This window comes from Chiroxiphia lanceolata, chromosome 1 (assembly GCF_009829145.1).
Source record: "Chiroxiphia lanceolata isolate bChiLan1 chromosome 1, bChiLan1.pri, whole genome shotgun sequence".
NCBI classification, from domain to species: Eukaryota; Metazoa; Chordata; class Aves; order Passeriformes; family Pipridae; genus Chiroxiphia; species Chiroxiphia lanceolata.
In genome coordinates this window covers 31,397,280-31,407,552 of record NC_045637.1, presented here as the reverse complement: position 1 = coordinate 31,407,552, position 10,273 = coordinate 31,397,280, and the positions used below count along the sequence as shown (strand labels likewise).

The 10,273-nt window shown below is 39.0% G+C and overlaps 1 long non-coding RNA gene across 1 annotated transcript; it reads left to right on the top strand.

Annotated features, from left to right (window-relative positions):
- Positions 1–5,123: 5,123 nt before the first annotated feature.
- On the top strand, positions 5,124–9,425 carry LOC116793883. Its single transcript, XR_004359625.1, has 3 exons — positions 5,124–6,645; positions 8,132–8,320; positions 9,244–9,425. It is a non-coding gene; the product is annotated as an uncharacterized LOC116793883 (long non-coding RNA).
- The last annotated feature ends 848 nt before the right edge of the window (positions 9,426–10,273 follow it).

Sequence of the window (10,273 nt, the reverse complement as noted above, 5' to 3'; positions counted from 1 at the left end):
GGTGCCGCCCGCGCGGCTGCGCAGGAAGCGCCGGAGACACCGGGACGGCGCGCGAGAGGGTCTTCCGCACGGTGGCTGTGCCGGGGCGGGGCGCGCGCCCTGCCTGACTGACAGGCCGAGGAGCAAATCAGCGGCTCGGGGGAGAACAAACAGCCAATGGGAGCGGTAGGGGCGGGACGGCTCCAAGGCCGAGCGGGGCCGCCGGGCAGTTGGAGTGTCCGCGTGATGCGGGGCCTGCGATGCCGGGTCAGGCGTCCCGGGGGAACTCGAGCTGCGGTTCCGCCGTCTGCAGTTCGGCGAGCGCCAGCAGGGGCTCCTGGTCGCCCATGGGGCCGTGGAGAGGCTCCGGCTCGGGTTGGGGGTGGTCACCGAAGTGGTGCGGGGAAGGCGAGGCCGAGCCGCTTGGAGCCGGGGCCAGCCCGAGGCACAGCCCGTGGGCGGCGAGCGGCCTGTGGAGGATTTACTGGCGGGAATCACAGGGCTGTGAGAGTAGAAACTGTGCTGACTCTGGAGGAAATGTGGCAACGTCCTAAAAATACTGCGGGCGGGTATTTCCCCATCAGTAACACGCCAGCACTGTTGGTTGGGTGGCTGCTCGCTTTGTAACTGGCGTCAGTGTAAGCCAGGTTCTCCTGCTGAGAACGGGTTGAAGGTGTTTTGGGTGACTCAGAGCTATTATTTGGATGAATTGTACACCTTGGGGAAAACTGCATTGAAAAGTTGGCTATTACAGTTCTAGAAAGCAAATTAAAGAGAACTCTATGAACAGGTTGATAGGAATTGGTAATATTTATTAAACGTAGGGATTAAAAGATATTCAAATAGAGGTTTATTTATTTCCAAACTGTAACTGTATTTAGTTGTGACATATTCACGAGCACAGATTCACAGGTGACATTAAGAGTCACAGTTCTTCAGATACCTTGCTGAGGTTGTCTGTGCTGAGGAGACTGGGAGCCCATAGGCATATGTTGATGGATTCTGTACTGTTTTCTTCTAACTCGCAGATGAGAAATTAGATGGCACTCTGGACTACTTGAGGTGCCCCAAAACGAAGTATAGGCCTTTATGAATATCAAGATCTTGAAAAAAAACACTTTTGTTCAGGATTTACATGTAATTTTTCATAATGTTAAAGCAAGACAGATGCCTAACTTTGTCAACAATGAGTGATTCCTCTTTTAGAAGACCTGTTTGAAGTGAATAAGGCTAATTCACTTGGCTGATTTCACAAAAGGGGGATCAGGTCTTTTCTATGAAAAATACATTTTAAGCAAAATCTTTTGAGCTAGGAAGGCACTTCTGTTTCACAAAAAAATGTTGCAGTGGAAAGCTTATGACCATTAATGAAGGAAAAACAATCGCCCTCAAATGTTTAGGTAGTTTACTATATACACCAAGGTATTTGGGGTAATTTTTTATTTGTTTTTAAAACAAAACCATGTAATGATTTATTTCTGCAGAAGGGTAATTAATTGAACCATGATATTAATTTATTATCATTTATTTATCATTGTATATTTGAATTAGCAACAAAAACATTTCCTTGTGCAGGACACTGGAGAGCTTATCAGCATCTAAAATCTTCTGAAGTGAGACCCTATGTTATATGGGCATAGCAGAGAAAGGCAATAGAGAAGCTCAAGAGTAAAGCAATGTGCTATTTCTTGGTGGGCTGATATTGTGACTGTCTCTGGGAGCTGTGATTTCTAGGTGGAAGCTTGCCTCTGTTTTGACTTGACACTGCAGGTGCAGCTGACTATCTGTGTCTCGTGAGGTCTCTGAACAAAAGTTGCGATGCTAAGTTGTCAGTGTTTGGAATACTTGCAGACCCTGTAACAGGAAGTGTAATAGGGCAGTGCTGAACAAGTCTCACATACAGAGTAAGAGTTTTGACATGAGTTCTGGAAGATGACTTTCAGAATAGTTCATGAGTAAGTCTTGATGAAGCCATTTTTCCTCATTTATTCTAGTTCCTGAAAGAAACAGCAAACAAATAGGAGTATTTAATATCTGAATTTTGTCCTCATTTTTTCATTTCTGTACTCGTCTGACACATTTCCTCCTGCTGTTCCTTCTGCTCTGTTCATACGGAGATCATCTGGCCCTCATGCTGGTGAGAGCTCTCTCTCTCTTCTCCAGGATTCAGTGTGGACGAAGACTGCAAATTCATTGCCAAACAGATCGGTTTCACAGACTTATCGTTTTCTAAACTGGAAAAGAGCATGCTTGCTTAAACTCCTCTAGTGATTAAAAAGGGAATTTTCAGATATGTTGAATGAAACAGAGAGTAAACTGAAGTTACCTTTCTCTTTGAAAAACTATAAACACCCTTTACACCCTGCAAGCAGTACTTGAATTGTTGTGCTTTGCTGGTGATTCAATAATCAAAATGTTATTTGTAGTGTCTTTGTAGCAGGCTGCACAGATTAGGAATTCAGTCACTGCTATTAATATTCTTCCTGAAGTGGAAAACCACAACTAAGGGACTGAAATATGAAGAAAGAGTGGGGGATGGAAGAAAAATGAAAAGCTGCAGCATACCTTTGTCCAAGGTTTTCATTTGTGTCTAACCTTCTCTGTCATTTCTATCCTTCTAATTCTTTCAGGATATGATAGAAAAATGTCCTCTTTGACTACAGAAAAGCACTCTCAAATTTCTGTGCCACTACTTGAAACATGGTGATGCTTTTAATGCAGACATTTTCCGTGGCCTTAACTGCTCACAGGTCTGTACCAAAACCAAAGTAGCCACTGTGAATACCTAGTAAGTACTGTTCATAAACATTTTTATAATGTTTGACCTTAAGAGTGACCTGAAGATTAATGGATATGTTGTATCAGTTTTAATGGGTCTCTTTTCTCTTGGATACACACATGTGACTCCCATTAGTCTTAATGGGAGTTATATGTGTGCCTAGAGGTTAGACAAGATCTCTAAAGGTACTGTTATGCTCTGTTGTATTAACGATCTCATAATTGCTGAGGTGCTGCACCTTTGCATTGAAAGCAAACTAATTAAATTGGTCTAGTATAAGTTGGTATACTAGCATACCCAGCACGTATGTGTGTTTTCCTGTGAGTCTCTCAGTACACAGAGGTACAGGCCAAATCAAATGTGGAATTCAAATTTATGTGTGACTTGACTTCCTTTGTAATTGTTCTTTGTAATTCAAAATGATTTCATGAGTTTGATTCCTAAGAAAGATGATTGTTCGTGTGAGTACAGGGGAAGAAGCTGAATGTGGTGTTTTATTTTATCATTAAAGGATGTAGTGAGAAAAGACTGAATTGATTCTTATTTTGATGTTGCAAATCATGCACTTTGAAAAAAGGCAGTTAAGTCTCAAGGATTAACCTGAAGCTTGATGTTGAATTTTAATTATGGCTTTGTTACTCGTTTCTTCCAAGTGCCTTTAGACAAAGCACTTCACCTTTCTTTGATTTCCAGGTATGTAAAATATCTACTTGCTTCTTAGTGTTACAGACATAAATTAATATCTGTTCTATACTTTGGAATTTTATGTTTGGTGCATCCAACTGTATTCTGTTGGCATAATCATGACAGCACAGGAGGAGAAAAAATCATAGTATCTATCTGGTACAGCCGAGCAGAAGTCCTGGTGATGATGCAGATCTGTCAAGAGAACTGATTCTGTTCCATAGTTTATGATGTGTAAGACAGTGCATTGGTAATGAAAAAAATTTGGTATGTTTTTTGGTGGAAAAGATTGTACAGTAGGCAAATTGACATTGTATAGACATTTGACATTTTTATAGATCAAAATAATAATTAGAATCAGATAGTCACTGTGAAAATTTGTGTGTCTTATTCCCTGTCTCCGTGCATTTGAAAATCGACCATGATGTAGTCTTCTTTGAAAATATAGATTTGAGGAAAGAATGAATCTTAATATTTATATTCTGGAGGAAAAGAAGGGCTTAAAGTTGATAATTTTCTTTTTTTCTTTTATCAGATAAGGGTATTACATAAATTCAATTTCACAATTTAGTTTTACTATTTATGAAGTAACAGACCTCGTGGCATATTTTTGGGTGGGTTTTTTTTTTGTTAATATAATTATTTTATTTTTGCCCTTATGTGATTCTTACAGTAGCAAATTTCATAGAATCACACAGAATCACAAAATCAGCTAGGTTGGAAAAGACCTCTGAGATTATCGAGTCCAACCTGTGACCCAACACCACCTTGTCAACTAGACCATGGCTCTAGGTGCCACATCCAATCTCTTCTTAAATACCTTCAGGGACAGTGAATCCACCACCTCCCTCCACAGCCCGGTCCAATGTCTGATCACTCTCTCCATAAAGAATTTCTTCGTAATCCTAAACCTCCCCTGGCACATCTTAAAACTGCCCTCTTGTCCTACTGATAGTTGCCTGGGAGAAGATACCAGCCCCCACCTGGCTACAACTTCCTTTCAGGTAGTTGTAGAGAGTAATAAGGTCTCCCTTGAGCCTCCTGTTCTCCAGGCTGAATATCCCCAGCTCCTCATAGGGCTTGTGCTCCAGTCCCTTCACCAGCCTCATTGCCCTTTGGACCTGCTCCAGCACCTCAGTATCCTTCCTAAACTGAGAGGCCCAGAACTGGACACAGTACTCAAGGTGTGGCCTAATTAGTGCCAAGTACAGGGGCAGAATCACTTCCCTGGTCCTGCTGGCCACACTGTTCCTGATACAGCCCAGGATGCCATTGGCCTTCTTGGCCACCTCGGCACTCTGCTGACTCCTGTTCAGCTTCATGTCAATCAGAACCCCCAGGTCCCTTTCTGCCTGGTCGCTCTCCAGACACTCTGTCCCCAGCCTGTAGTTGGGGTTTTTGTGGCCAAAGTGGCACTTGGTCTTGTTAAGCATCGTACCATTGGATTCAGCCCATCTATCCATCTTGTCTAGGTCCCTCTGCAGAGCCCTCCTACCCTCCAGCAGATTGACACTCCCCCCACACTTGGTGTCATCTGCAAATTTGCTAATGGTGGACTCAATCCCCTCATCCAGTTCATCATTGAAGATATTAAACAGGACTGGGCCCAACACTGATCCCTGGGGGACACCACTAGTGACTGGCCACCAACTGGATGCAGAACCATTCACCACCACTCTGGACCTGGCCCTCCAGCCAGTTCTTAACCCAGCAGAGAGTGCCCCTGTCCAAGCTGTGGGCTTCCAGCTTTTCCAGAAGTATGGCATGGGAGATGGTATCAAAGGCTTTGCTGAAGTCCAGGTAAACTACATCCACAGCCTTCCCCTCATCCACCAGACAGGTCACCTGGTCATAAAAGGAGATCAGGTTGGTCAGACAGGACCTGCCCCTCTTAAATCCATACTGGCTGGCTCTGATCCCCTCTCTGTCCTATAGGTACCGTGTGATAGCACTGAAGATGATCTGTTCCATAACCTTGCCAGGCACTGAGGTCAGGCTGACCAGCCTGTAGTTTCCCAGGTCTTCCTTCCAGCCCTTCTTGTGGATGGCTGTCACACTGGCCAACTTCCAGTCATGTGGGACTTTCAGTGGTAATCCAGGACTGTTGATAAATGACGGAGAGCGGCTTGATGAGCTCCCTCATCACCCTGGGATGGATCCCATCTGGTTCCATAGACTTGTGAAGATCCAAGTGGCTCAGCAGGTCACTAACTTCCTCCTGGATTACAGGGGGGTTGTTTGGCTCCCCATCCTTGTCTACCAGCTCAGGAGGCCAGTTGTCCTGAGGATGACCTGTCTTGTTGAAAACTGAGGCAAAAAGGTGTTAAGTACTCAGCCTTGTCTTTGGTAATTATGTTCCCCTTCATTCCACTGAGACTGTGATGGTAATGTCTTTAGCTCTGTAATTTAGAATACTTGGAAAAATCTTGTGAACTGTTTTGTAAATATACTTTCTTACATTTGACTCCAATGTGTAAAATATATTGTATAGTTTAATCAATTTTCTTTCTCATGGAAATTTCAAACATTAATTTCCTTGAGTTTTTTAGTAATTTGTGATTAGTTCTCCAGTATATTTTTTAAAAGAATAGTTAATCTTAATAGTGTTATATTTAGGCTATATTGTTAAAAAAAGCTAAAAATGAAAACAAACCTTAGCTCATTTCAGTTTTTATATGTATGCTTATCCATAAAAAGAAAGGAATAGTTCTGTTTTGTAACCCTGACAAACTCCAAATATTTCCAAATTTTTAAATGTGTTTCTATGTACTTGAGATTCTTTGCCCTAAATTTTGCTTTGATAGCACACTCTAAACTCCCAGAGACAGGAGTTGTGTCCTCTGTATTTTTTACGTAGTGTCAAGCATCTGCATTCTCATGAAGGAAGCTTCTGCTGGGAAAAAAATAATCTATGTTTTGCTATTATCTATAGACCAATTTTCTAAGCAGAATAAGCAAATTTGTCAAAAGGATTTAGTTGGATTTTTTTCTTCTTTTTCCAAAATAACTATGCTTATATTATTTTTGACAGTATAATGGTTGATTGAGTGTGAGTAATTAATCCTATTCCCCATATTTTAAGGGTGATCTAATCCTGGAGCCCAGGATTAACTAATCCTAAATTGCCCAGGTGGGTTATGGAGCCTCCATCCGTGGAGATAGTTAAAACTCAACTGGACACAGCTCTTAACAGCCTGCTTTGGGTGAGAGGTTGGATGAGACAACCTCCAAAGCTCTGTTCCAACCTCAACCATTCCATGATTGTGTAAATTGTGTAGTTACCTTGTTGAGACTCTTTCATTGTCAAAGAGCTTTGAAATGCCAGTTCAGATGTTTCAGATGGTAATTGAGATTGACCAGTTTTTATCCCTATCTTGAATTAAAAAGCACATGAACAGAAGCAGCATAACATGACTGACCACATGAAATGTTTTAAGACTAAACAATTGAATACATACAGAGCGCTATGCTGAGTAAATGACAGTTTTTATAGAATGGAAAGACAGTACACAGTACCAGTATGCAAGCTGTCTATTTTTTGTCTCCCTTGAAATACTATGTAAGTAGATACTGCAATAAATATTAACTGCATTAATTAAATATTTTTAATTTTTATGCATAAACTTGATTGCCTTAGAAATTGCTTTTGTATTAATCATTCATAGTTCTGAAATGAATTAAATAGCTATACCTTATAAGAGATTTTTTGTGTTAAATTTTAAATGAGTCATGGAAATATTAGGTGGTTTACTGGGAAGTTAAGGTGTTGAAGCTAAAAACAAAAGTAAGGTATTGGGATTTTTTTTTTTTGAGTTTGATTTTGAAAAGTAGTCTTGAGTAGTTCTGTACAGAATTTAGTTCTAAGTCTAATATACTGAGAGTTACTGTAGCCAACTGTTTTACCTTGGTAATATAGAAAGTTAGCTGGGCTGGTAAACTAAAACTTGAGCTTGTGTTTTAGCCTCTCCGTTTCATAGTCCTTCACTAACAGTTGTTAGTTTTAGTGTTTTGAGAACAGGGTTGGTTTAGGCATTGGCACCCTTGATTTTTGATTGTGGGTGTTACTGAAACAGTGCAAGTGGAAAACAGATTTCTGATACCATCTCAGTAGAAATTTGTTTGAACCTGTCACAAGTGGAAAAGAGATTGGTGATATCATCTCAATAGCAATTTGTTTGAACATGCCCCCAGAACTCTTTAGGATTTTAGAACCTTGTCGTTAGGTTCTAAATTCCATAAAGTTGTTGTGTATGCCAACTGTATTGAAAGTCACTGATTATGCCCATGGAAAAGGTCTGGTTCATTACATATGCCCAAATAATTATAAGGATGCTAACAAATCATTCTAGATTAATGATTCCTATATGAAATTAAAACCAGAAATTAAAAATATGAGATAAACCTAACACTGCTTTTGGTAATCTGTACTTTTTTTTACCCCTACTTGCACACTTCAAAGACAGAAGAAAAAGGATGATTAAATTTATTAGTAGTCTGTGCAGGGATTGATTTGTTTTCTCAAGCTTGTGTTGAACTCAGACACAAAAATTAGTAAGTTAGTACAAAAATTGCAGGTGTCAGATGTGCATGGGAATAGGTTAAGAAGAGCCAGAGCTTGTCTTATTTTTTTATTTTGTATTTTTTTACAATAAAATTTAAATTTCAACTGTACTTTTTATTTGTGTTCAGTTTTTCAATGGGACAAGAGACGGAGTTCAACTGCATTGATTTATGAGTGAATAGCATGTCCCATTCAGTTCATCCTATGGCTAATGTCACAGACAAATGCTGGGGGAATTCAGTGCTCTTTAACTCAGTTTTCATAAGCTGCAGTTGCTCATAGCTGAGATAAAGGGACTGATCTAGTTCTGAATGAAGGTAAGGGATTGATAAACAGGAGTATTTGTTGGGTTTTGTAGGGTCCATGTTAATAATAATTTCATCACCCTTATACAGACTTTGCAAATTATGTTTTATTTCAAATTAGAGATGATCAACAAACATTATGTTCTTTGGAACATAATGAAAGAAAAATTTAAATTGACTGTTCACGTACTTATATATGCAAAATCATCTACATTATGCAGATGTCTAAAAGCAGAAGCAGAACTAGATTTGAGAGGAAACCTGTGTTGTATTCCGATATCAACAGCAACTTAGATCACATTGGTATCACATCAGAATAATGTTTTAGAGCCTCTACCAATTTAAAAATCAAATTGGTGCTAGATTTGTATAGAACAACACATTTGACTGACAGAAAAGGCTGTTATAGATGGATGTGATGCTCTATCCTTGTCTAACAGGGGTTTTGACTGACAGTTTAACAATAGTACACTTTCTATCCCATATATTCTAAATGATTATTATTACAATACAAAACATTTTTGCACTTGCTGTATATAGATAACATGTACACTTTTTGTGTAATAACATTCAAGAAGAGAAGGTTTCTTTTATGTCTTAAAGATGATGACAATTAATGAAGGCTCCATCTGACACTTATAACCAATGTCAAGGATTGCTATTGTGGTGCATGGTAATGTAAAAACTATCGGGGTACTTAGCTCCCAGTGAAAGATCAGCATAACTCTTGACACATGCTATATGGTGGATGAAATAAATGTCTTTGGAGAGCAATAGAAATATTTCCTAAACTGAAGAGCACCCTTTCTGTTTTATAATCCCTCTTTTCAGCTTTGCAGTTCTTTGCATCACTGTAAAATGCAGTTTTAATCTGAAAAATAACTGTGTAAAATGGCACCTATTAATGCAACAAATATGCTTTCTGTGCTTTGCAGTCAACATTTTTCTGAAATGAGACCTAAGATTCTTCTTCAGAACAATAGGTCAAGATAAGGAAGCTACACAGTTTTTCTTATTTGTGTCTCTCATTCATTTTGGGGAGACCATCCTTTGGTAAGTATTCTCCTCATTTTAAAATTTCCAGTTTAAATTCTTGGCATCCTTTGTCCCTTTAGATCTTCACAGCACTGTAGGAAGTGTCTCCCATTTTGTGTGGGTTTTCACAAGAGCAGGAACAGTACGGTGTGACTACATTATATTTGATGATAATAAAAAGATCAACATTAAATTCTAGACTCTTCTGTAAACTTCATTTTAGTGTTACATGCAACTAAGGAAGAAGGTATACTATTTTATGAACCTCCCAATGATGAAAAATATAGAAAAAATTGAATAGAAAAAATTGGGGCCACATTCATCAAAACGCATCTTCCTCTTATCTTTCTGATTATCTAGATGAGGAAAACATGATAAATAGAAAGATTGCTTTTACAATATGGATTTTTTTTTTTAAATTGACTTACTGTGAAGGATATTTTTCTTAAATGACTTTGTATTTGGTAAGGGAATTTAATAGATTAGTTTTTTCACCTCATTATGTATGATCAGTGGGATCTTGGTATCTTACGTTTATTCAGCAAGATTTTATTTGTCTGTGAAAGGACAAATTCAGTATATGTTTTATCCAACAACAGGATTATTTATTGGTTTGGGACAGTGATGGTGATATTTTCTGCAAAGCACTAAAAAGATCTTTAAACAATATTTACCCTCTTACTGGTGGTGCCACCTCAACTGTATGTCAGTTTTAGATAGAATACCACTGCTTCTCTAGCAGTGATTTATGATATGAAGGAAGGGATAAAAGTAATTCGGGAAATAATATTATCCAGTTAGAAAACGATCACTCAGAAAAATTGTAGTTTTATCAATATAAACTGCTAAGTTTTAAAGTGAAGCCAACTAAAAAAAAATCCATGATGTGGAATTATATTGATCTTCACATAGGTCATTGTGATAATACAA